Raw genomic sequence first — 26,159 nt, forward strand, 5'->3', positions numbered from 1 at the left:
CAGTGATTCAGAATGCTTCAAGGCTTGACTCCACCATTTTAAATCAAGAATTTCTTCACAATTTTCATGCTAACACATGAGAGAGGTCAAGAGTCTCACAGTGAATATGAAGTACTTTGGAGAAGTAATACACATCACCTCTGCTTGCCGTATTGTCAAGAATTGGTCAGAGGCCCATGTAAAACCATAAGTGTAAGTGTAAGTGGTGAAGGTGCCAAGGTCCCTGGGTCACCTCTCCTCCTCCCTGCACCATAGTGGCAGTGCCCATGACCCAGGTGACCCCAAACACCGCAGAGGCACCCACCATCCTAGTGACCCCAGTAGCAGTACCAGTAACTGCAGTGACACCAGCAGCAGCATGGCACTGGCAAATCTGGAGGCATAAGCAGCAACAATTAGGGCACCAGCAACACTTCTGGCAGAGGCAGTGGAGGTTGGAAAGTGCTGATTCTCAAATATAGCCAGAGGCAGCTCAGGTAAGAGAAAAGTGCTTGCTACTTCAAATGTGCCAGCAGAGGAACAACTCATCAAGCACCAGGAAAGACCATAGTAACATGGTATCACAAAAATAAATGACAATTCTCCATAAACCAAACTTAAAGTCACGGAAGATTGTGACCTGACAGAGTTCAAAATAGCTGTTATGAAGAAACTCACTTACCTACAAGAAAACTCAAAAAGGCAGTTCAATGAGCTCAGGAATAAGATTAATGAACAGAAGTAACACTCTACCAAAGAGATTGAAACTCTCAAAAAGAACCAAACAGAAATTTGGCAGCTGAAAAACTCAATAAATAAGATGAAGAATGCAATATAAAGCACTGGAAATGGAGCAGACTATATAGAATAGAGACGTGAGCTCAAAATGAGAAATCTAGAAATGATTCACGTAGAAGAGGATAGAGAACACAGATTTTTTAAAAAATGAATAAACTCTATGAGAACTATCTGACTCCATTAGAAAAGCCAATGTAAGGATAATGGGTATCCTACAAGGAAAAGAGAGGGAGAAGGGAGCAGAGAGCTTATTTAAAGAAATAATAGCTGAGAACTTTACAAATTTGGGGAAGGAACTGGATATACAAGTCCATGAAATTAACAGAACACCTAATTACCTTACCAATAAGACCTTGTCCAAGACACATTATAATAAATCTGTCAAAAGTCAGGGTTTGGCCTAGTGGCATGGTGGTTAGGTTCATGCACTTCACTTCAGTGGCCTGGGGTTTGCTAGTTCGGATCCCAGGTGTGGACCTACACACTGCTCATCATGCCATGCTGTGGCATCCTAGCACTTACAAAGTAGAGGAAGATTGGCACAGGTGTTAGCTCAGGGCCAGTCTTCCTAACCAAAAGAAAAAAAAGTCAATGACAAAGAATTTTAAAGGCAACCAGGAAAAAAAGACAGTAACTTACAAAAGAACCCCCATTAGGCTATCATCATTTTTCTCAGCAGAAACTCCACAGGCCAGGAGAGAATGTAATGAAATACTCAAAATATTGAAAGATAAAAACTGTCATCGAAGGATACTCTATCTAGGAAAGTTATCATTCAAATATAAAGGAGAAATAAAAGCTTTCCTATACAAACAAAAGCTGAGGGAGTTAACTACCACTACACCACTTACAAGAAATGTTGAAACATTTGTTTCTACCTGAAACAAAAAGGAAAAAGTGCACAAAACTTTGAGTACAGTGACAAATAGAAAGAATAAAAATTGCTCCCCCTATATCAGAATAGATTGTTAGGCACTTAAGTATAGCCTAAAAGTTAAAGGGGGGGGGGGAGGAAGCATTAAAAATAAACATAGCTACTTCAATTTGGTAATGAATTCACAACATAAAAAGGGATTATTTGTGACTACAAAAACATAAAAAGCAAAGAGGAAAAGGATAGAACCTGTATGGACTAATGAAGATAGATGCTATCAGCAGAAAAAGCACTACTTTATCTATGAGACATTTTATTCAAACCTCATGGCAGCCACTAAACAGAAATTTAGAGCAGAGATATAAAACATAAAAAGAAGAAACCAAGAAAAACATCACAGAAAAGCAGCAGACTAAAATGGCAGACAAATGCAAGGACAAAGAAACAGTGGAGATATAGAACAAACAGAAAAAAAATGGCAGTACTATGGCCTCCTATATCAATAATCACCCTGAATGTAAATGGATTAAATTCACCAATCAAATGACACAGAATGGCTGGTTGGATTAAAAAACAAGACCTCACTCTAGGCTGCCTTCTGGAGACTCATCTCAGCTCTAAAAACAAACATAGGCTCAAAATGAAGAGATGGAAGATGATACTCCATGCAAATGACAGCTAAAAGAAGATAGGTGTAGACATACTCATATCAGACAATACAGACTTCAAGCCAAAAGTAACAAGAGATAAAGATAGGCACTATATAATAATAAAGGGGACAATCCGTCAAGAAGACATAACATCTATTGATATATATGCACTTATAACAGCACCAAAAAATATAAAACAATTATTAACAGAACTAAAGGGAAAAATTGACAGCAACACAATAATAGCAGGGAACTTTACCATCCCACTTATGTGAATGGCTAGATCATCCAGATAGAAAGTCAACAAGAAAAGACTGGACTTAAATAAAACGTTAGACCAGATGGACTTAATAGATATATACAGAGCACTGAATCCAAAAACAGAATACACATTCTTCACAAGAACACATGGAACATTCTCAAGGATAGACCATATATTGGAACACAGTACAGGTCTCAACAAATTTAAGAAGATTGAAATTATATCTAGCATCTCTTCTGACCACAATTGTATGAAACTACAAAAATCAACTACAAGAAGAAAGCCGGAAAAAATGAAAAATATGTGGAGACTAAACAACATGCTATTGAACAACTGTTGGGTCAACAAAGAAATCAAAGGAGAAATCAAAAAATACCTGAAGAAAAATGAAAATATCACATACCAAAATCTATGGGATGCAGCAAAAGTGGTACTAAGAGGCCCTCCATCAAGAAACAAGAAAAATCTCAAACAATCTCGCTTTACACATAAAGGAACTAGAAAAAGAAGAACAAACAAAGCCCAAAGTCAGCAAAAGAAGGAAATAATAAAAATCAGACTGGAGAGGCCGGCCCCATAGCTGGGTGGTTCAGTTCACGGACTCTGCTTCAGCGGCCTGGGGTTTTGCCGGTTCGGATCCTGGGCGCAGACATGGCACCACTCATCAGGCCATGCTGAGACAGCATCCCACATAGCACAACCTGAGGCACTCACAACTAGAATATACAACTACATACTGGGGGACTTTGGGGAGAAGAACAAAGAAAGAAGAAGAAGATTGACAACAGTTGTTATCTCAGGTGCCAATCTTTAATTAAAAAAATAGGTTGATGAGATAAAATTTTTAAAAAATCAGCCTGGAAATAAATGAAGTAGACTAAAAGACAAGAGAAAGGGCCAATGGAAGTAAGAGCTGGTTCTTTGAAAAGATAACAAAATTAGCAAACTTTTAGCTAAGTTCACTAAGAAGAAAACAGAGAAGGCTCAACTAACTAAAATCAGAAATGAAAGAGGAGAAATTACCATAGATACCACAGAAATACAAAGGATTATAAGAGAATACTATGAATAGCTATACACAAACAAGTAATCTCGAAGGAATGGATAAATTCTTAGAATCATACAACCTTCCAATAATGAATCATACAGAAATAGAAACTCTGAATAGACCAATCGCCAGTAAGAAGATTGAAACCGTAATCAAAAACAAAAGTATGGAACCAGACAGCTTCACTGGTGAATTCCACCAACCTTCAAAGAAGATTTAATACTTATCCTTCTCAAACTCTTCCAAAAATTGAAGAGAAGGGAACGCCTCCTAACTCATTTCATGAGGCTAAAATCACCCTGATACAAAAACCAGACAAGGACAGCACACAAAAAAGAAAATTACAGGCCAATATCACTGATGGACATAAATGCAAAAATACGCAACAAAACGTTAGCAAACAGAATTCAACAATACATTAAAAAGATCATCCATTGGTGAAAGGGGTGATCAGACACACATGTGGTGATGTATTACAATTAGTCTTTGGGTGGTGAACACGATGTAATCTACACAGAATTCGAGATATATTACAGTGTGCATCTGAAAGTTATATAATGTTATAATCCAATGTTACTACACTAAAAAAATTTCTTTAAAAATTAAAAAAGAAGTCATACACTATGATCATGTGGGACTTATTCCATGGTTGCAACGATGGTTCAATATCCATAAATCAATCCATGTGATACACCACATCAACAAAATAAAGGATAAAAATCATGATAATTTCAGTAGATGCAGAAAAAGCATCCAACAAGATTCAACATCCATTTGTGACAAAAACTCTCAATAAAATGGGTATAGAAGGAATATACTTCAACATAAAGAAGGCCATATATGACAAACCCCTAGTTAACATCATACTCAATGGTGAAAAACTAAAAGCTATCTCTCTAAGATAAAGAACAAGACAAGGCTGCCCACGTTTGCCACTCTTATTCAATATCATATTGGAAGTCTTAGAGAAATTAGGCAAGAAAAAGGAATAAAATGAATCCAAATTTGACAGAAAATAAAACTGTCACTATTTGTGAATGGCATGATTTTATATATGGAAAAATACTTAAGATTGCACCAAAAACTATTAGAAATAATAAAAACAGTAAAGTTCCATAGTAAAAATTATTATACAAAAGTCTCTTTTGTTTCTATACACTAACAACAAACTACCAGAAAGAGAAATTAAGACGGCAATTCCATCCAATTACTTCAAAAAGAATAAAAATACCTAGAAATGAATTTAACCAAGGAGGTGAAATACAAGTACACTGATAACTCTAAGACTTCGTTGAAAGAGACTGAAGAAGACATGGAGAAATGAAAAGATATTCCATGTACGTGAATTGGAAGAATTAGCATTGTTAAAATGTCCACATTACCTAAAGGAATCTACAGATTCAATGCAATCTCTATCAAAATCCCAACAACATTTTTCACAGAAGTAGAACAAAAAGTCCTAAAACTTGTATGGAACCACAAAAGACCCCAAACAGACAAAGCCATCCTGAGAAAAAAGAACAAAGCTGGAGGAATCACACTCTCTAATTTGAAATATACTACAAAGCTATAATAATCAAAACAGCATAGTATTTGGCAAGGATAAAAGAAAAAGTCAATTTAATAGAAAACAATAGCGAAAATCAATAAAACCAAAGCTGTTTCTTTCATAAGAACAATAAAATAGGTAAATTTCTACTCATACCTGTCAGAAAGAAAAGAGAGAAGATTCAAATTATCAGTAGCATGAATAAGAAATGTGATATCACTGCAGATGCTAGAGATATTAAAAGGAAAATTAAGGAATATTATGAGCAACATTATGCCTATAGATTAAAAAACTTAAATGAAATAGGAAAAAAAAAATCCTTGGAAGACAAAACCCACTACAGTTTACTTAAGAAGATATAAGTAACCTTAATAGCCATAGATGTGAAATAATTTAGGTATATAATAAAATATATTCCCATGAAGTAAATTGAAGGCCTTGAATGCTTTCCTGATGAATTCTACAAAAATGTTTATGTAGGGAATTCTACCAATTCTATACTAATTCTTTGAGAAAAATTGAAGTGGAGGAAATACTTCCCAAAAGATTCTTTGAGGTAAGATTTACCATGATACCAATTTCAGACAAAAACACTTCAAGGTGCAAAAACTACAGACTAATATCCATAAATGCAAAGATTCTAAGCAAAAACTTAGCAAGTTGAATCCAGTAAAAAATAGAATAATACATCATAATCGAGTGGGATTTAAACCAGGAATACAGGTTTAGATTTAATATTCAAAAACCAATTAATGTAATTCACCATACAACAAAGTGAAAATTAAAATCAATATGGTTATTACAATAAAGTAAGAAGGAGCATTTGAGAAAATCCAACATCAATTCTTGAAAGAAAATCTCTGTAAACTAGGAATGAAAAGAAGGTAATTTCCTCAACCTAGAACAGTAAATCTCTGAAACACCGGCAGCTAACACCAGTCTTGGTGGTAAAGGGCTGAATGCTTTCCACTTAAAATCAGGAATGAGAAAAGGATATCTGCAGTGATAAATACCCAATTGAGGGTGCTGCCCATGGTGACATTTCTTTAGTAGAGGCAGAACCAATGGTATTATTCTATCTCTCTAGACTACACATGTGGCCTAACCTTGGCTATGTTCTCGACTGCCTAACCTCTTTTGTTTCCTGTATATTTTATAAGATTGGTTCCCCAGTCTTCCTATCATGTCCGTGAGTACTGATTAGCTAGAGTCTGTGAACACTGGTGGCAACCAGGCATTCTTACCCCAAGTTAAAATTTGTTTAGATTGACAATCATACTAATAGTTATTTTCATTTTTCTAGCTTTAAAGTTTTTATAATTATACTATGTACTTTTTAAAACTTTAAGGCAGCAATGCATTTTCCAAAGTTCAAAATTATTTAATTTCAAAGGATGAAGAGTCAATTTAGGAGAGTTGTTTGTGGCATTGACTTTTTATAAACACACACTGGGTTCATATCCTGACTCTGCCCATACATATTGAGATATATGTATAGGAACTCAATTTTCCTATCTATAAAATGAAGAAAAATGCCTACTTTTAACTATCATCGAATTAAATTCCATACATGTGTAAATAACAATATGTTTTCTGGCACACTGAAAGCATTCATCAAGCAGTGGAGTGTGTGTGTGTGTTTTGCTATGCTTAAAGATGGCACAATAACATCAGCTCCTCCTGACAACTGAGCAGTATACTTCCTCCAAAAACAATTGGTAAAATATTGCTGCCACCAACAAATTCAAACTGTGGCTATAAGAAGTGAAAAACACTGAAAATATAATCAGGCATGAGTTGCAAAGATTCATGACTCTGGATGTGAGAAATATGGATGCTTAGGGTGGTGGTGGGTTGAGGTGGAATCCAACTGAGCATAAAGCATGGGAGCTCAGAATCTCGTTAACTCAGAAGATTTTTGAACATTCAAAACCATTACACTGTGTTATTTTTATTTTCTGTTGAATTATTCTTGCTTTCTGTGAGAAAAAATATAGAGTTTTTGGAAGAAAATGCCAAGCTCTAAATTCACTTTATGTGTTTGACATATATGTAGAGATTTAGAATTTCTGTTTGTTTTTGCAGTTTAAAAAAAGGTATGGGGAAATCAGAAATACTTAAATGTAAGTCTCCATTTTTGACTTAAAATGCATATTGTGATTCTTTCACCTCTGAAGTGATTAAAGCAAATCAAATGATTTCCTAAAAAGATTTAGAACATGTTTGTTTCTCTATGGAGTGTGTGAAAGTCTGAGAATGTGCCACATATCTGGCTGGTACAACTAGTTTTTGCATAGATCATTTCAGTCATTTCTTAAGATCTCAAATTTACCAATGGAAATCATAATGTCACAGGAAGCCTGGTTGGTGCTAAAGAACTGAATTACAAATTTGGGATCGTGAGTTCAGTCTCAATTCTACCAATATCGAGCTACCCCTCTCAAACAAGTTCAAGAATGTAAAAAATGTGTCATTACTCTCCTACTCTTTTAAACTCCACCCTCTAGGTAGCCTCAGGATACAGTGAGAATGAGTTTTGTGTGAGTCAGCACACAGACTATAGATGTAGACCTGTTTTCTTTCAATGTTAGCGTTAGAGGTGGGTAGAATATTTGTTTAATTTGTGAATCCTCTGAAGCGCCCTCATTGACACTGGATAACACATTAAAAATTCTCACACATAGTCTCTGATATGTTAACCCCTTAAGAATTAATGTACTATCTGTTCCTATTCCTATTTTTCTTACTTTCTTTTTTGAAAATTAAGAAGGAAAACAATTGAATACAGAGATTAAATGAATGCACAGGAGGAATAATCCTGATAAGTATCAAAGAATAATAAGAAAATGTACGGCATTTTCATTTAGAAAAGCTTATCCATAGAGGAGATGTTGGAGATTTTTAGTCAGAAGAGCTCTGAATCAAAAACAGAAGCATAGATATTGTAAAGTGCTAGAGCCAAGTTTATTGAGACATTTGTGGAGAATTTTATTCATATATACACACTGAATTTTTTCAAACAAAATAAATAGTGAATTTCAGAGGAGAGAGTTGATTCTCTGTGTTTCCTCAGAATTTCCAAGCCAAATATATGGAATATAATACACATTTTTTATACATGGAATGTGGTTTACCTTCTTCAAGCGATTGCTCAAATGTCGCTTTCTCTGTGAAGCATTTTCTGACTACTCTTTTTAAAATTATGCAGGCCCTACCTCATTTTCCTGGCTCTTTTCACTTTTTGCTCCACAGCGGTTATCTTATACTTTATACACTATACTTCTGCTTTTTAAATCCATCTTCCCATAATTGAAATGTGATAGACATAAAAGCAGACTTTCGTTCATCCCTTTCATTGTGTATTAAAACAGTGTCTGGTACAAAATAGTCTCCAAAAAACATTTGATGAATGAAACAACTATCTGTCAGGAACTATGTGAAGAGCTTAAGAACTTTATTTCAGTGTCTTCACAGCAACTCTTCAGGTACCATTCTTATCTCATTTTTGTCAGGAGAAAGTGAATCTTAGAGCGTTTAAGTAGCTGCCCAAGATGATACACATATAAAATGATGATTTCAGGGCTGTAACTCAAAAAAACATAAATCTGATTCTAAGGCTTATGATCTTGTCCAGTAATCTCAGTATTTCTGCAGCAAAATCAGTAAAATGATCAAATCAGAATGGAATTTATCTAGAATGTGACCAATATTGATCATGTTATTCCCAAATGAGATGGTGTATAGGCTCTTTTATCTTTAGTCATATTAATCAATAAACGTAATTCTTGTAATATTACCAAACAAGAAAGGTATAATGACCAGCAAGCTTGTCTTTTTTGGTTTTGCAATGCTGTTAATACCATTTTAAAAGAAAGGAAAAAAGCTTTTACTTCTTGCTTATATGTTTTTTCTTCGTGTGTTTAATGCCAGAATAGAGTCTTGAGATAGCACCATAATTTATTAAGGCCGTATCATAAACCTCCAATTTAGTTATTTCTAACAAAGGATAATCATAAGTACTTCTTTTACATGCAGGAATCAGCTTTAAAGTGGGGGGGAAAAAGCTGTAGTTACAGATAGAATAGGGCAACACATCAATTCTTAAGTATGATGGAAAATACGTATTTTATAACAGGTTTTTTCAATTTGTGAGATTTTTTTTTCTCTTTCTCTCCCTATAAGTGCACCATATATACTACAACAATGCAAATATTCATGCCAATCCCAAGTCCTTTGAAAATGTGACATCTTATGTCATGAATGTCTCTTCTCCAAGGATGAGATATATTGTTGATAGAGTCAACTCAGGAAGCTACTGCTTAGAACACTTCCATCAGTGACCTCCAAAGAAGTGAGGCTGGTAATATCAGCAAAACTTCCGAGGCTCTAGGCATGGTGTTGCGTGCGTAGAGTTCAGAATGAAAAAGTTGCTGAAAGGGAATTTATCAAAGGTCTGTCCACTCAATAGCCACATCAGGGATACTGACTCGTCCTCCTTCTACATATAACATCACTAATTTCCACTGAAGCACCGACAGAGACTTACAGGACTCTGCTAGGGGCTGGCATCTGAGTAAGTCAGCTTTCATGATTGCAAACAATAGAAACAGTTTCTTACAGATTTTATCAGAAAAATAAATTTATTAAAAGGACATTGGTTAGCTCACAGAATTCTCAGACAGGCTATTGAAGCAGACAGTGAACTATGCAGCAACAAAGTCCAAAATCTGGTTGGACAACTGGTCCTTGGAGAAAACTAGTAGACATAATAGCTTGTTGTACTGAGACATTTGCCCTGGCAACTTGATAGTGCCGCATCTTGTACTGCTACTGCCACCAGAAAAATTGTCATTGCTGTACCAGAAATAGGATTTTGTTATAATAACTATGTCCACAAGGTACAGAATCATTTCAGTTAACCATATACTTGTGCCACCAGCACTGAATCAGAGTCTGAAATGAGTGCATCTGACAGAAAGAAATAATTAAAAATAAAAGACAAAATCAATCCATCTAAGAGACTGAACATGTGCACAAAAGGAGTTCCAGAAAAAAGAGAAGAGAAAAAATAAAGAAGGAAAATTATTTGCAGGAGTTGGATAAATATGTGTCTTTATTTTGAACGGTCTCATCAAGTGTTGATCAGCATGAAAGAAAAAGATCCACATCTAGACATATCCCTTTGAACTGCCAGATGATCACAGGTAAATGGAACATTTTAAAAGCAAAGCCAGATAGATGAATAGATGAATTAATAGATTAATATGAACACATATCATGAGAAATGAGATTGAATTTAGAATAAGTCTTTTCATCAACATCACAGGAAACTAGAAGAGACTGGAACATGGAATTATTAATTCTGAAAGAAATTTTAAAATCAAGAATTCACTACTATTCAAACTCTTACACAACTGTGAAGGTAAAATAAAAACATTTTCACAATTGCAAAAAATTTGAAAAATTGCTGTCTACACAGTCTTTCTAGTAAAGTTTCTTGAATTTATTAAAAAAAGAAAGCAAGAATGATTAGGAATTTTGAAATATGAATTGTATCTGTGTCAAAAAATATATATAATAGAGGGCAAGCCCAGTGGCATAGCAGTTAAGTTCATGCACTTCACTTTGGTGGCCCAGGGTTCGCCGTTTGGCATCTTGGGTGTGGACCTATGCACCCGCTTATCAAGCCATGCTGTGGCAGCCATCCCACATATAAAATAGAGGAATATAGGCACAGATGTTAACTCAGGGCCAATCTTCCTCAGCAAAAAAAGGAGGATTGGCAGCAGATGTTAGCTCAGGGTTAATCTTCTTCAAAAATAAAAAATATATATATAATCAAAGCGAATTTTCAATGACATCTATAAAACCAGATAACAACAGTTCAATCTTGAAAAGTAAGTTGGAGGGCTGCAAGAAAATGATCTTGGGAAATACAAAGAAATTCCATGCCACTTATGGCTTGTTTCAGAAGATGGGTTAAAATTTTACATATAATAAAGACATATTAATGTTACTCACTAAGAAATGAGAACGAGATTAGGTCTTCATGAAAAATATAAAGTAGTAAAAGGAAGATATGGTTAAAAAGAAAGAAAACTAACATATAGCATGATGTTAAGAATGGATTGATGGCTGGCCCGGTGGTGTAGTGGTTAAGTTTGTGTGCTCCACTTTGGCAGCCCAGGGTTCACCAGTTTGGATCTGAGACACAGACCTACACACTGCTCATCAAGCCATGCTTTGGCCGTGTCCCACATACAGAATAGAGGAAGATTGGTACGGATGTCAGCTCAGCAGCAATCTTCCTCAAGCAAAGAAAGGAAGACTGGCACAGATGTTAGCTCAACGTCAATCTTCCTCACAAAAAAAATGGATTGAGTATAAGAGAAAATTCAGTGAAATACAAGAGATTTGTATCTTTAGAGGGGAAATGTATTCATAACATAGATGGTTCTGCAGTTAAATATCTGTATGTTAAAAGAATGTAAATTATATTTGTTTAATAACACAAAAGGATAGTTTTCAGTCACTGAAAGCAAACAAGAGAAGAAAAATAAAGCTAAACATATAGAATAAAATGTGATTAACTTCAAAAATGTAAAAACAACATTATAGGGGATTAAATTTTGCAAGTAATGAAGTATTGCGATTTTTAGCAAGGGCAGATATCTAACATAAGAATTAAGTGTGGTGAGATTTAAAAATTACTGTTTGAGTTGTGAGTTGAATTAGCCACAATTTTCATAAAACACCATTTTCACTTGAAAAAGTGAATGAGAGGCAAAATTTGATTGAGCAGATTTAGTTTTTGTGAAATATTTTCTCAATAATAAACAGAACAATCCAGTCACTTCAAAGAAAACGATCAAAAGTATCTGTTATCAATGAGGAAATTAGCACACTCAAGTGAAATTTAGAATTTTGGAACAATTGTATCCAACATATAAGCTTGACAGTTTCTAAGTACTTAAAAAATATTTCTAGTGTAAATCAGCGGTAATAATTAACAAATGCAATTTTTGATATGTACAATGAACTTGGTGACATTCAGAAAATCTGGATAACTCAGTACACCAGTATTTTCCAAGTCACTGATGCATGATGTTACAAAGCCACACACGGGCAAAAGGTCCAAAGCACAAGATAGACAATGGCTTTGTATTTTAAAGTGCAAAAGTTCACTGATATATTTTCAAATTTGAGATTGCAACTAATCATTCAAAATTATATTTATGGAAAGCTAGAGAAACTGTTACAGATTGTAGAAGATTAAAAAAAACATGATGATTGTTTTAGATCCTGGAAGAGAAAAAGGAAACCAGCAGAAAACTTCACAAAATTAAAATTTAAAAAGTTGTACTTTAATTAATAGTATTGTGCCAATGTTAATGTAGTACTTTTGATAAATACACCATGATTATGTAAAATTTTAACATTGAGGAAACTAGGTGAAGGGTACATGGGAACTGTGTGTATATTTGCAACTCTTCGACAAATCCAGAATCACGTAAAATAAAAAGCAACACCTAGCAAAATTCCAATGACATTTTGCACAGAAATAGAACAATTCTAAAATTTGTATGGAGCCACAAAAGACCCCAAATAGCCACAGCAAACTGGCTAGAGTCATCGCAATACCTGATTTCCAGCTATACTACAAAGCTATTATAGTCAAAATAGTATGATATTGGCATAAAAAGAGACACATAGAACAATGGAACAGAATAGAGCCCAGAAATAAACACATGCATATATGGTCAATTAATTTATGACAAAGGAGGCAAGAATATACAATGGGGAAAAGACAGTCTCTTCAATAAATGGTGCTGGGAAAACTGGACAGCCACACGTGGAAGAATGAAACTGGACCATTATCTTACACCATACACAAAAAGTAACTCAAAATGGGTTAAAGACTTGAATGTAAGACCTGAAACCATAAAATCCTAGAAGAAAACTTAGGTAGTTAGCTTCTTGACATTAATCTTGGCAATGATTTTTTTGGATCTGACACCAAAAGCAAAGGTAACAAAAGCAAAAATAAACATATGGGACTACATCAAACTAAAAAGCTACTGCACAGCAATGAAACCATTAACAAAATGAAAAGACAACCTACTGAATGAGAGAAAATATTTGCAAATCATATATCCAATAAGGGATTAAGATAAAAAATATATAAACAATTCAACAACAAAAAAACAAAAAATCTCATTAAAAATTGAGCAGAAGATTTGAATAGACATTTTTCCAAAGATGACACACAAATGACCAATAGGTACATGAAAAGATTCTCAACATCACTAATTATCAGGGAAAGGCAAATCAAAACCACAATGAGACAGCATTTCACACCTGTTAGAATGGCTATTGTCAAAAAGCCAAGAAATAAGTGTTGCCAAGGATGTGGAGAAAAAGGAACACTTCTGCACTGTTAGTGGGAATGTAAATTGGTGCAGACAGTATGGAAAACAGTATGGAGGTTCCTTAAAAAATTAAAAATTGGGGGCCAGCCCAGTGGCGCAGTGGTTAAGTTCACACGTTCTGATTCTCGGCGGCCCGGGGTTCGCTGGTTCAGATCCTGGGTGCCGACATGGCACCGCTTGGCACGCCATGCTGTGGTAGGCGTCCCATGTATAAAGTAGAGGAAGATGGGCACAGATGTTAGCTCAGGGCGAGTCTTCCTCAGCAAAAAGAGAAGGATTGGCAGCAGATAGCTCAGGGCTAATCTTCCTCAAAAAAAAAAAGAAATTAAACTACCATATGATCCAACAATTCCACTTCTGGGCATTTACCTGAAGAAAAAAAAACCATTATTTCAAAAAGATATCTGCACTCTCATGTTCAATGCAGCATTATTTACAATAGTCATGACATGAAACAACCTCAATGTCCTTTGATGGATGAATGGATAAAGAAAATGTGTATATATACACAATGAAATATTATTCAGCTATAAAAAAGAGTGAAATCTTGACATTTATGACAACTTGGATGGAACTTGAAGGCATTATGTTAAGTGGAATAAGTCAGACAGAGAGAGACAGCTACCTTATGATCTCACTTATGTGTGGAATCTGGAAAAAAAATAAGCTCATAGATACGGAGAACAGTTTGGTGGTTTCCAGAGGGAGGGGGGAGGGTGAAATGGTCAAAGGAGTCACTTGAGACTAATACAATGTTGTATGTCAATTTTACCTCAATAAAAAAACTTTATATTAAAATATTATCACTTGATGATTTTAGGTATGATATTCAAAACAAAATCCATAGTTATCTAAAGAAGCCAATAAAATACTTCTCCCCTTTCTGATTACATATCTGTGTGAGGCCTGATTGCCTCCAATCCCTCAACCAAAATAGCGTATTGCAAGAGATTGCATGCGGAAGCAGATAAGCCAGACATTAAAGAGATTCGGAATAAAATGTACTCTATAGGTTTGTTATAAAATAATTCATTTTCCTAAAATATTTATCTTAACACGAAATAAGATTATTTTGTCATTTTTAAATGAATAAATAGATGTTTTAAAAATTAGTAGCTTTAATTTCATAGTGTGCTAAATATTGATATAATCAACATAAAACCTTTGGCGTCCTCAATTTTTAAGGGAGTAAAAGACTCCCGAGACCGAAATATTTCAGAATCCCTGTTATAGAGCGTTTATTAAGAGTAGTGTGGTATCATAAACCATAAATGATGAGACATACTCAGAATAACTTAAAGAAAGAGATGCACATGGGACCAAGAACATTTCTCTTAAAGGACAAGACACATCTCTTTCCCCAGAAGAGAAGCACATTGACTGTTAAATTCATAGGCTGTGGACAGACCTCATTTCTGGTCTGAGATGATATTAACATTGAAGGGACAGAATTGGACAGACATGGCTGGCATATAGTTAACTAAGTTCTTTTTGGCATTATATAGAGAATGGTTTCTCAAAAGCAGATTTAGCTAGATTAAACACAAGGAGACTGCTAACATAACCCAGGTTGCAAATATCAAAATGGTAAGAACTCGGCAGAAATCTCCAGCCATGCATCAGGAGTACAAAGCTTGCCTATAGATATGAGGAAAAATAGCAACAGAATTTAGCTTTAAGAGCCTGAAATCAGAGTGCAGACCCCTTTACTATCATCTGTAGTTCATAATCAGGGCCCTAGTACCCCCACAGCAGGGTCCAGTGAAACAGAACACCCCAGAATCCTTTACTGGGTTAACAAATCATGTTGTATCCTTATGGAGAATTTGAAGAAGAAAGATTGCCTCAGAAAGTTTTGATAAACCTAGTGACTGGAGTTTGTTCTTTTTCTGCATTCAGGATATTTCTAGGCCTCTAGTCTGCCTCCTCTAGGGCTTGGATCCATTGGCCTAGACAGTAGAAGTGGACAAAAACCTGAAAATGGTCAGCATGGCTAGAAAGCATGAATTAGAGGAGAATGACAACTGCAGCCTTGCTTAGGGAAGTCACTTCTTCAAGATCGCACTGTAAAAGTGAGTATGCTCAGTCGATTTTTCTGTTCTCTGAGAAGTAATATTTCTTTTATGTATAAGATATGTACATATATGTATATTATTTATATGATTATATATTTTATATATATACACATATGTATGTATATATTATATATGTTATACATTATATAACATATATAATGTGTATAATATATATTATATGTGTATATATCTATATAGATGTTATATAGAGAAATATATGTATGTGTATATATACATATTTTTAGTAGATATTGAGAACAGTAAGTACTTGAAGGCAGGAAGCTCTCTTCTCGTCTTGCTTGAGGCACATAAGATGATTTGCATTTAGACCTCCAACTTGCTGAAAATAGGAATTAAATGAACAGGAAGGAAATTAAAGATCTAGTCCTACTTTCAAAACAAACTGTGTACAAATAGTGAGTGTTTTCTTCGTAAAAATTGTTATTTCTCCATAGGCTTGACTTAGATAGTGTTTTGTTGTTGTTTTGGGTTTTTTTAGACTTAATAACAAAAACTTTAATTCTATAACACATATCTAACATTTAATTTCAAAGTCATATTTAAATGGGTTCTCACTCCAATCACTAAATACATCTTTATTTAGCCTTTGGAATAATAGTAAGCTGAATTTATTTTTCCTAGATTTCTTTCTATGACTAGAGAATAACAGAAAACTACTCCCCCATAAACTATGTAAGGACCAATTAAAAATTCAATAATCACAATCTAAATCAGATTATTTCCTAGTCAGAATGTTTTTAATTGATGATAGCTCAAATACAAATTTTAAAAGATTTAAAAATAAAAGAAAATTGATTTTACCGTTACTAGGAAAAATCTGTTGAAGGCTCCTTCCAATTTTGAACTATCAAGCTCAAAGGGTAGAGTTTCAGTGTTATTCTGTGGGTTATAAAAGGTGATGTAATTCCAAACTAATAAAACATAGCCATAGAAGTTAAAAAAAAAAAAAGGAAAAATGGGATATCCTAAAAATTGAGCTTCATGTAGAGATAAAGTTAGTAATCACTAAAATATACTTTATCAGACTTAAAGAATTTTAAATGTCTCCTTATTAGAACTTCCAATTTTAAGACTCCTAATGAATAATTTCCCTTTAGGGTATTCAGTAGCATAATCAATCCAAAAGGAAAGATTAATTCAAATTTATTATATTGATGTAATCATATTGTCACATATATGTAAAACCTAAACTAAAACAATTTTATAGTCATAAATCATTGAGAATAGTAAAATCAAACCAAATCTGTAAATTAAATTCAAACTATAAATAAAGAAAATTTAAGTTTACAAAATTATTTTGGTAACACAGTCGATTCTTTCATTCCTTTGACAAGGTTTGTTTCAGACTTTGTGTCGCTCTCTAAGGATACAACAATGAACACACACAGCCATGATCTCTGACTTCTTGGAGCTTACAGTTTACTAGGATGAGACAGTCAATAATTTATAATTGCAGTAATTGCCTAATTAAAAGCTTTGATAAATACTATGAAGGGAATATATATAGTGTCATAACGCCTCAGAATAGGGACTTGACTTTGAGGAACTGGAGTCTGCAACAAGGAAATAGGTTTGCTGTAAGAACTAAAAGATGAATCAAGAAAATTCTACCTACGTAATTTAGGAAGACTACCATGACAGGGAAGTGCATGGCATGTTTGAGAACCAGAAAGAAAGCTGCTGTGTCTGGTGCATAGAGAGAGATTTGTGACTTGGTGGGAATGAGGCTGGAGGAGAAGTTCAAGACCTAGAAAAGACTATGAGAGACCATCTTAAGTCTCATGGTATTTAGCTTTAGAACGTTGAGAAGCTGTTGCAAGTTCTTTTCCATGGGATCATGTTAAGCGTTTTCTGTTTTATAAAAATCACTTTTGCTGGAGTGTGGAGACCGGTCTTCAGGTAAAAGAGTGAATGAACATAGACAACGTAGGAGGTCATTGGAGTTGATCAGCAGAAGGAGAGAACCACACCACCAGCATGATGCTGATGGAAAAATGGAAGGAAACAGATGAGAGGTACTTCAAAAGTAAAATTGACAGTTCCTGGGGACCGATTGTTTCTGACGGGGCAATTCACCCACAGCAATGAGAAAAATGAACCTGGTTGCTGTGAAATTGGATAGTTTGAGTTAAGCTTTCCCAGAATTAATGTACTTTGTGATTGCCTAATTCTCTCACACTTTTTAATTCAATTTAGTGAAAAAAATAATTGAATGTTATGACAAAAATTTGCCTTTCATAGTATAAAGGCATCATTCACCTATCATTTTACCCGCACACTTTCTTCAGTAATCTGAATATATCACAATTAGCACAAATATGCAAAAAAGCATATTTGAATTATTATAATCACATGACACTATATTAAGGATTATAATTATAACAAAAACACAAATAAAACCCCACAGATTATGTTTGAATAGCTGTTTGAGAAATACTGTCTGTAGTGCTTTCTTACTCTTGATCCAAGTCTAGCTGCTGAATAAAAGATTTCCGTCATTCAATTAGAAAGTCAATTAGAAATTTTTCACTAACATTTTATTCTACTAAATACTCAAGAACAAATAACAGTAGCAAACATGGATAAGTTACATAGCCTAATAAATGCTGTGGAAATGACGTCCATTTTCTAGTCACAGGATCCTTTGAAAACCCCTAATTAAGACCTTACTAGGCTTCTGCTCTAATTTTTACTTCTAAGAATCAGGTTTCCATAATCTTGTTGCCTCCCCACACCCCTCCCTCCAAAAGGAAGTGCCCAGGTCACATTTCCCCTTCTTCTTCTGCCTAACCTGAAGATTTTACTGCAAAGTACAGGTGAAATAAAAAGATTTTTTTAGTTAATTATGTATCAGGATAAATGTAAAGGAAATTAAATTATATATAATTACTTATATCATAGAATAACCTATGAATGTTTATTTTATAAGTTTTCTTGACTATGGGTTATAAAATAAAATGGGTGAAAAGTGTGGTTTCAATTTTTTAAACACTGCCTTTAATTTATACATTTTTTTCATTTCTTATTCTAATGAAAAATAAATAGACATCATTTTATTAACTACATGTAAAGATAAAATATATAGGAAATGAAATTGTATCTATGTATTTTTTCATAGAATAATTTATACAAGCATATCTTTCTTTTAAACTCTGGATTATGAAATAGAATCAGTGAAAAAGGAATTTCATTTTTCAAAAAACTCTGACATACATTTTTTTTCCTTTCTTATTCTAAAGAATAAAATATGCAGCTCTCAACCTCTGTGAAAAGCTACATATTTTAGGAAGCTCTTTTAGCTATTTATACTATTCAATAAATAGCAAAAGCAAAGCTTTGTCAAATTACATACTCTGAAAAGTGTATGCAAGGACTCAAGGTCATGAGGATATCCATTTGAGGGCAAGGTTTCATTTTTGAAACAGGCTGAATATGACATCTCCTTGAAGTTTATCTGTCTCTTTTGAGGATGAAAATCTTAAGAGATTGCAGATACATTAGAGAAGAAAGGTCATATCTTTTACTAAAAATCAATATTACTTACTTCACAAAATATATGTAGGCTGAGTCCATTTAGAGACCAGCTAGTATCTTCCAAAATCGTATTACAGAATTTTAAAACTCCCTGGAGGGCGGGGCAGGGAGTGGGAGATAAAGCATTACTTGCTAAATTCCCACTCAATTCTCAGACAATATACTGACTATGTGCCTGGCAGTGTACCCGGCCACGGTGTATCGGGCAATAAATACCATGGGCTCCTGACCTTGAATTAACTGAATAGTTTTGAAAAGTTAATGTGATTTACTCATGGTATGATTTAGAAGGGAAGTTGGTCCAAAATGCATTAAGTATTGACTGCAAAAGCAATTCCACATTGTGGGAGCTGTGCCAGATTGTAGGAGAGGATAAAAATCTGGCATCCACTGCATTCTCTAACCTGTAATTTCTAAAGGTTTTAAAAAAAATTTTTAACTTTGAAACTATTTCAGAAAGCCCATAGGAAAAAAGAAAGTATCAAAAAGGCTGACATAACAGTGAAATTTCTTTTATGACATGCTTGGTGCTAAATGTGGAAATAGTATCTTTGCAGTAATTAAGGACTTGGGACAGAATCTTGCAGATTTCTGTATATTCCAATAATATAATAAATAAAGGATTAGGTGTTATTTGTACTGCTCAAGAAATTCTGCAGGAGAAATGTATCAACATGCAGATCTTTGCAGTATAATGACAATTATGAAGAATACCTGTGCCCAAGACAAGTACCTGATAAAGATTGTCCTTTTATATTTGACTATTAATGTGTGGGATAAATTGGCCATGCCCTTATTAAGCAGGAATTATTGTGGCTGTATGTTGGAGCCTGGTATAACTAAGCTAATAACAATGCTATAAAAGCTTTGAGAAATAAAATAGCTGTAAAGTGTCAATTTTTCTTCTTTTCAAGTATTGCTTGGTAACAGTAAAAAACAACTTCCTTTTGGTTAGTCCATTCATAATCCAATTATAGTTTCAAGTTTGTGTTATGTGTGCTAACAAGAAAGTTCATAGAGAACGCATGTTCTTTTCAAGTTAATAACTGTTAATATAGAAAGGAAGCATTTGAAAATTGACTTTTATTTCCTACAGAATTATTGACATTTTGATACATTGAAGAGGTACAAAATCTGCAGTTGCTGTTTGGTGACAGCCATTTTATATGCATTGCTTCATAATTTGGGCTGAAGATCCTGCAATGTCTTGAAGGGGTGAACACTTGTCTTTACAAGTGATTCAATAAACCAGAAATCTTGATTGAGTTAAACTGAAATCAGATCATGGTTCACCTGAATCACCATGTGGCCCTACTCTGCTTGATCATTCAGATTTCCCAATATTTTATTGCTATGATATATGATGATTAATTAAGGGGAGTTATTTCTGGAAAAACCAAATCCTGGCAGTTCCCCCTGCTGATCCCAATGCTTTTGGAAACCTCAGCCCTGTAACTAACTAGAATGTCAGAATGTGCTGATGACCTTTGCATTGAAGAGCACTATACAGAAGGTAATAGGAATGGGCAATGTAGAGTGTAATCATCTTCTCACAAACTCAAGCATGTGCAATAGCCAGCAATAATGATTGGGTAGCATTTTACTATCACGAGGAGTGACAGAAGATTCACATAGATAAGCAGTAAGTGCACAAATATTTGCCCATACCTTTCTTCAATATAGTCTAAAAGAATTAAAGAAAACAAAATAAAGCAAAATATTAGAAACATACAATTACCATGGATTCAAAGTGCAGAAGAAGAATGGCCAACTTTAACACACACACATACACATACAACATATGTAAATTATTCTCCCTTTATTTCTCTCTCTTCTCTTTTCTTTCATTTTCTTATTTTATTGGACTCTATCAATTCCTTATTTACAATAAAGTTAACTGCAAACATTTACTGTTGTTGACAATTTAATCTTCTTACTGAAATAGTTGATGCAACTGGATTTTAATTTCATAATGGAGTATCTAATTTTACTCCATAAAAACAGCTACATAATGACTCTAAGGAAAAGAGGGCTAGGGAGATATGAAAAGGAAAGAACTGAGAAGCGATAGAGTAGGTAAAAGAGAGCAGGAGGAGAGACCCCCAAGAGGAAGGAAGTGAAGGACACATGCAGGCAGTCAACTGCTTTGACATAAGCGAGAGGCACAAAGGGCACACGTGTGGGCAGAAGACACACACTTACAGGAATGCCAAGGATAAAAGTTGTGTGTAGAGAGAGCGGACTCTAGGTAAAGCATATAGCTTCTTGGTAAGCCCCAAATGGACCCCCTCCTCAAAACCTCATACTTACGTGCTTTCAGGTCTACTCCTATCTAATCAGGCACAATGTGGATTTGCTCCCTGCCTCTGGTTATTTTCCCTGCATCAGACCAACCATTCAAATTTATCCAGAAACTCTCAGATTACATCTAGAATCTTGATGTTATTATTAAGAGCATTCTCTTTTACTCTCAACAATGGTCAGATTTGGACAATAAGTTACATAGTCATTTAAATATATGTGGAAATAAAAGAAGGCCACCCAAATGAGAATAGGCAGAGGCTATGTTTCAGAGCTTGCTATTGCAAGAGAGTCAGCCACCATTGTTTCCTTTTGGGCGACTCAAGAGGAGGCAGGGTAGTGAAAAAGCTTGACAGTGGAAAAAAGGGAAGTTGTGCTTGATAGGAAGCTGTTAGTGTGGGCAAGATGGCGGTGCACTAAACAGAAGCCGACCTCCTACGTGATTGGGTAGGAGATATTTGGCTTTCTCTGATTGGTCTTAAATTGGAAGAAGGGTGAAAAATTAGAAAAGCTAGCAATTACGGACTAAACCCTGACCATTTTTAGTCTACAATTGCTAAAATTGGTTGCTGCAGATTGTGGGTCAGAGTTCTGTTTGTACATATGGTTTGGCCACGGTCAATTTGTATATTTGGTCTCTCAACAGCTGCTCAGATTAGCACTTCTGTTATCAAGCACAGGAGTCATTTTGCTTTGCCTTTCAGTAGGATGCCAGGCTGGAACTGAGCTGTGAACGAATATCGCTGCCGCTGGTGGTGTGCCTCAGTGGCATCGGGCAAGACATAATTGCTTGGGAACAACAATGATCATGTTCATATGTGTATCTAGATTCATAGTTAAACTTCAAAGTCAAGTTGGAAATAAAATTTTTTTCTTTAAAATGCTAATGCTAAAGAATGCAAATTACTTTATTTTCTTGAACCACACTTTCTGTATCTATCAGACCAAGTATTTGAAAGACAGGATGCCTGCGCTCCTGTCCTGCTCTCACATGTTATGATTTTGGGAAGTCTCTTGTTCTGCACAAAATGACAGTTTCAGACATTTGCTTTGCAAGTTTAAAGATGCTAGTTAATTCAGAATTCTTTTAGATTTTGGTTTTCTATTTGCCTTTTGAGTAATAGACTCCATCTGAGTGAGGCCTGCCTCATTCAACAATATCCAAAGACTATAATTTTATTTTTAAAGAATTACTTGTTTCTAATTAATCTCTGTTCTCTCTCCCTGTCTCCACATACACACACAGAAGTGCCTAAAATACTTTACTTTTTTCTTAAATTGGTCCTAAATTTAAATATGACATGAGGAAAGATAATTGATTATAAAAAAAATAGTAAAACCTTTACAAAGGTATTTAGGGAAAAGAAGAAAGCTTACTTCAATTTGCAACTAATCACTTCTCCATATTAATTATTCATTCAGAAGTTCCACTCTGCATGGATGATACAGAAATCTCAATTTAAAAATACTGAATCCTGGGACCACTGTGGCAGTCCTTCTGGGAAATCCTAACACCTCCTCCACAGAGAAAAACCACAACTAGTGAATTATTAGCTATCAACAAAAGTACCCAATGTGAGGAATAAATAGCACAATGCCTGCTTAACTCTTAACAATTATATATTTAAGGAAAGAGTATGAAATGACAGCCATTGCCAATGTACAAAACTAACCCGAAAGAGAAACATTCAGCTAAAATAGAAATAATTAGGGGTGGGTAAAGGGGATTAAAAATTTGTTTTGTGTGTGTGTGTTTTACATTGTCAGAAAATAAATGTGTCCTTAGTTTTAAAATTTTATTTACTTGGGGTGAAACCTCCTACAAGGTACCTATACATAATATGTGAAAAGATTTTCTGATTTTCTGAGACAATGTTAATTTGAAAGGTTTACTTTTAAATATAATAGATTCACTTATTAAATATAAAAATTCTAGATCTCATATAAGATGTGATTGTTTTAACAAATTTCTAAAATGTAGAAAATTACTTTTGGAGGTAGTCACGAACTGTCATCCTAATAGGTAAAGACAATCAGCATTTATATTTTTGAATATTTCCTTTAGGTCTGTTTCCTTCAGAGAGTGTGTGTGTGTGTGTGTGTGTTCATAGTACTTGGTGTGTTTGTTTTAGCTTATTTTACCAAATAGAATAATCTGCTTATATAATATTTTATCCTAATTATTTTTACCTAGAATTGTATTTTTAGAATTTAACTGTCAATTTTTTTCATCATAATTATTTTTAATAATTGCATAATAGTCTATTTCAAACTTTGAGTTTCCAATTTATGTCGTTAAAAAAAGTCAATATATTTCCTTCAATGGACAATTCACGAAATCACTTACTATGTTACTTCTAGATTTTGTATTTTACAAAACTATTAGACAGAGTCATGGACTTTATGGAGGCTCCTGACTCATACTGCCACATTAATATTCACAAAATTTGGACCAATTTAATTTCCAACCGGCTTTGCTAAGAAAAACTCTCACCAAACAACTGCAAACATGGCATACGAGCAGTTACAAAAATACTTGACAATTTGATAGATGACAAATAATATCCCACTTATTAAAACAAAAAGGAAAACTGCTAAAACATATTTCATTAGTCACTAATAGGTTCTGGGTGGTCCTACAAATTTTATTTCTAAAATGCTGCAGTGGGCTGCATATTATTACGTTGAGTATTGAGATAAATAAAATCAATTATACTGTAATGTTGTTGCAAATTTGCAGTAGCATTAATTGTTTGCATTACAGTAATAATTAATAAAATCTCAAACCAGGAATGCAATAATACTTGATTATACTATTCAGAAAAATGTTTGGATTTTCTTAATGTCCCTATTTCTCAATAGGGACATAATGGTTTCAACTTTAGAAAGCTTGGATTTTAGCTTTAAAATTCTGCCTCCATTTTAAGACGCTGCCTTCGAATTTACTCACGAATGAATTCAATGAGCTTTTCTGTTTATGCTGGTTTCACAATATACACTATGAACTTGGCTAGGTCATTTATCTCGTTTGAGCTCTGCTGCACAGTTTGACTAAGTAGAATAATTACTAGAATTCTCTCAGAGTTTCTTTACAGCAAATTGACAGAATTTTGGAGCATTTTACAACTTTGGAGTCCTCATGATGCTAAATGACTAATATTTCAACTACTACTTTCTTGTGTGTAAAATTAATACTATTGCAGGCTCTAATGTTAAACGTTTAACACAAAATGACCTGGACTTAAAAGCAGCGAATCTGAGTTGTATTTCCAGTTTTGCTGCTTACTCTAGGACGCCTTAGTATGATAAAACTTCTATAAGCTTAAAAATCTATCCTCAAAGTGAACAAAATACCCTTCTTAATTCCATATATAATAGTATCAAAAAGAATACAATAGTTAGGAATTGACTTAACCAGAGTGGTGAAAAGACATAAAACACTTGAAAGACTGAAAAGACTTGAAACACTTGGAAAACAATGCTGAAATAAATTAAAGAAAACACAAATAAATGGAAAGCCATCCCACGTTCATTGACTGGAGGACTCGATGTTGTTAAGGTGTCAATACTGCTCTAAGCAGTCTGCAGTGTCAGTGCAATCTCTATCAAAATCTCAAGGATGTTTTTAACAGAAATAGAAAAATCCACTCTAAAATTTGTGTGGAATCTCAAGGGACCCTAAGTAGCCAAAGCAATCTAGAAAAAGAGGATAGTCTTTTCAACAAATTGTCCTTAGAAAACTAGATATCCACATTCAGATGGATGAAGTTCGATCTTTACCTAACACCATTTATAAAAGTGAATACAAATGGATCAAAGACCTAAGGTGAAGAGCTAACATTATAAAACTCTTAGGAGAAAACTTAGGGGAAAAGCTTCATGACAATGGTCTTGACAACGATTTCTTGGATATGGCACCAAAACCACAGATGACAAAAGAAAAAATAAACACACTGAACTTCATCAAAATTAAAACTTTTGTACTTTAAAGGATACTATCAACAGAGTAAAAGCCAACCCACAGAATGGGAGAAAATATTTTTAAATTGTATATCAAATTAAGGATTGATATCTAAAGTAGAGAGAGAGCTCCTAAAAATCAACAACAAGAAACAAACCCAATTAAAAAATAACCAAAGACAAACATTTCTCCAAAGAAGACATACAAATGGTAAAAAGCAGATGAAAAGATGCTCAGCATCGCTAATTATTAGGGAAATGCAAATAAAAACCATAATGAGGTACCACTTCGTAGTTATTAGGATGATTATTATTTTAAAAAGTAATAATAACAAGTGTTAGGGAGGATGTGGAGAAATTGGAATCCTTGTGCACCAGTATGGGAATGTAAAAAATATTGCATCCACTGTGGAAGACAGTAAGGTGGTTCCTCAAAAAATTAAACCAAGAACTACCATATCATTCAGCAATCCCACGTCTGGCTATATACGCCAAAGAATTGAAACCAGGACACAAACAGATATCTTTATACCCGTGTTTATAGCAGCATTATTCACAACTCACAAAAGGTGGAAGTAACCCAAGTGTCCATTGACAGATGCATGGATAAATAAAATTTGGTATACACATGGAATGAAATATTATTCAATTTTAAAAAGGGATGAAATTTTGACACATG

This window comes from Equus przewalskii, chromosome 22, assembly GCF_037783145.1.
Source record: "Equus przewalskii isolate Varuska chromosome 22, EquPr2, whole genome shotgun sequence".
NCBI classification, from domain to species: domain Eukaryota; kingdom Metazoa; phylum Chordata; class Mammalia; order Perissodactyla; family Equidae; genus Equus; species Equus przewalskii.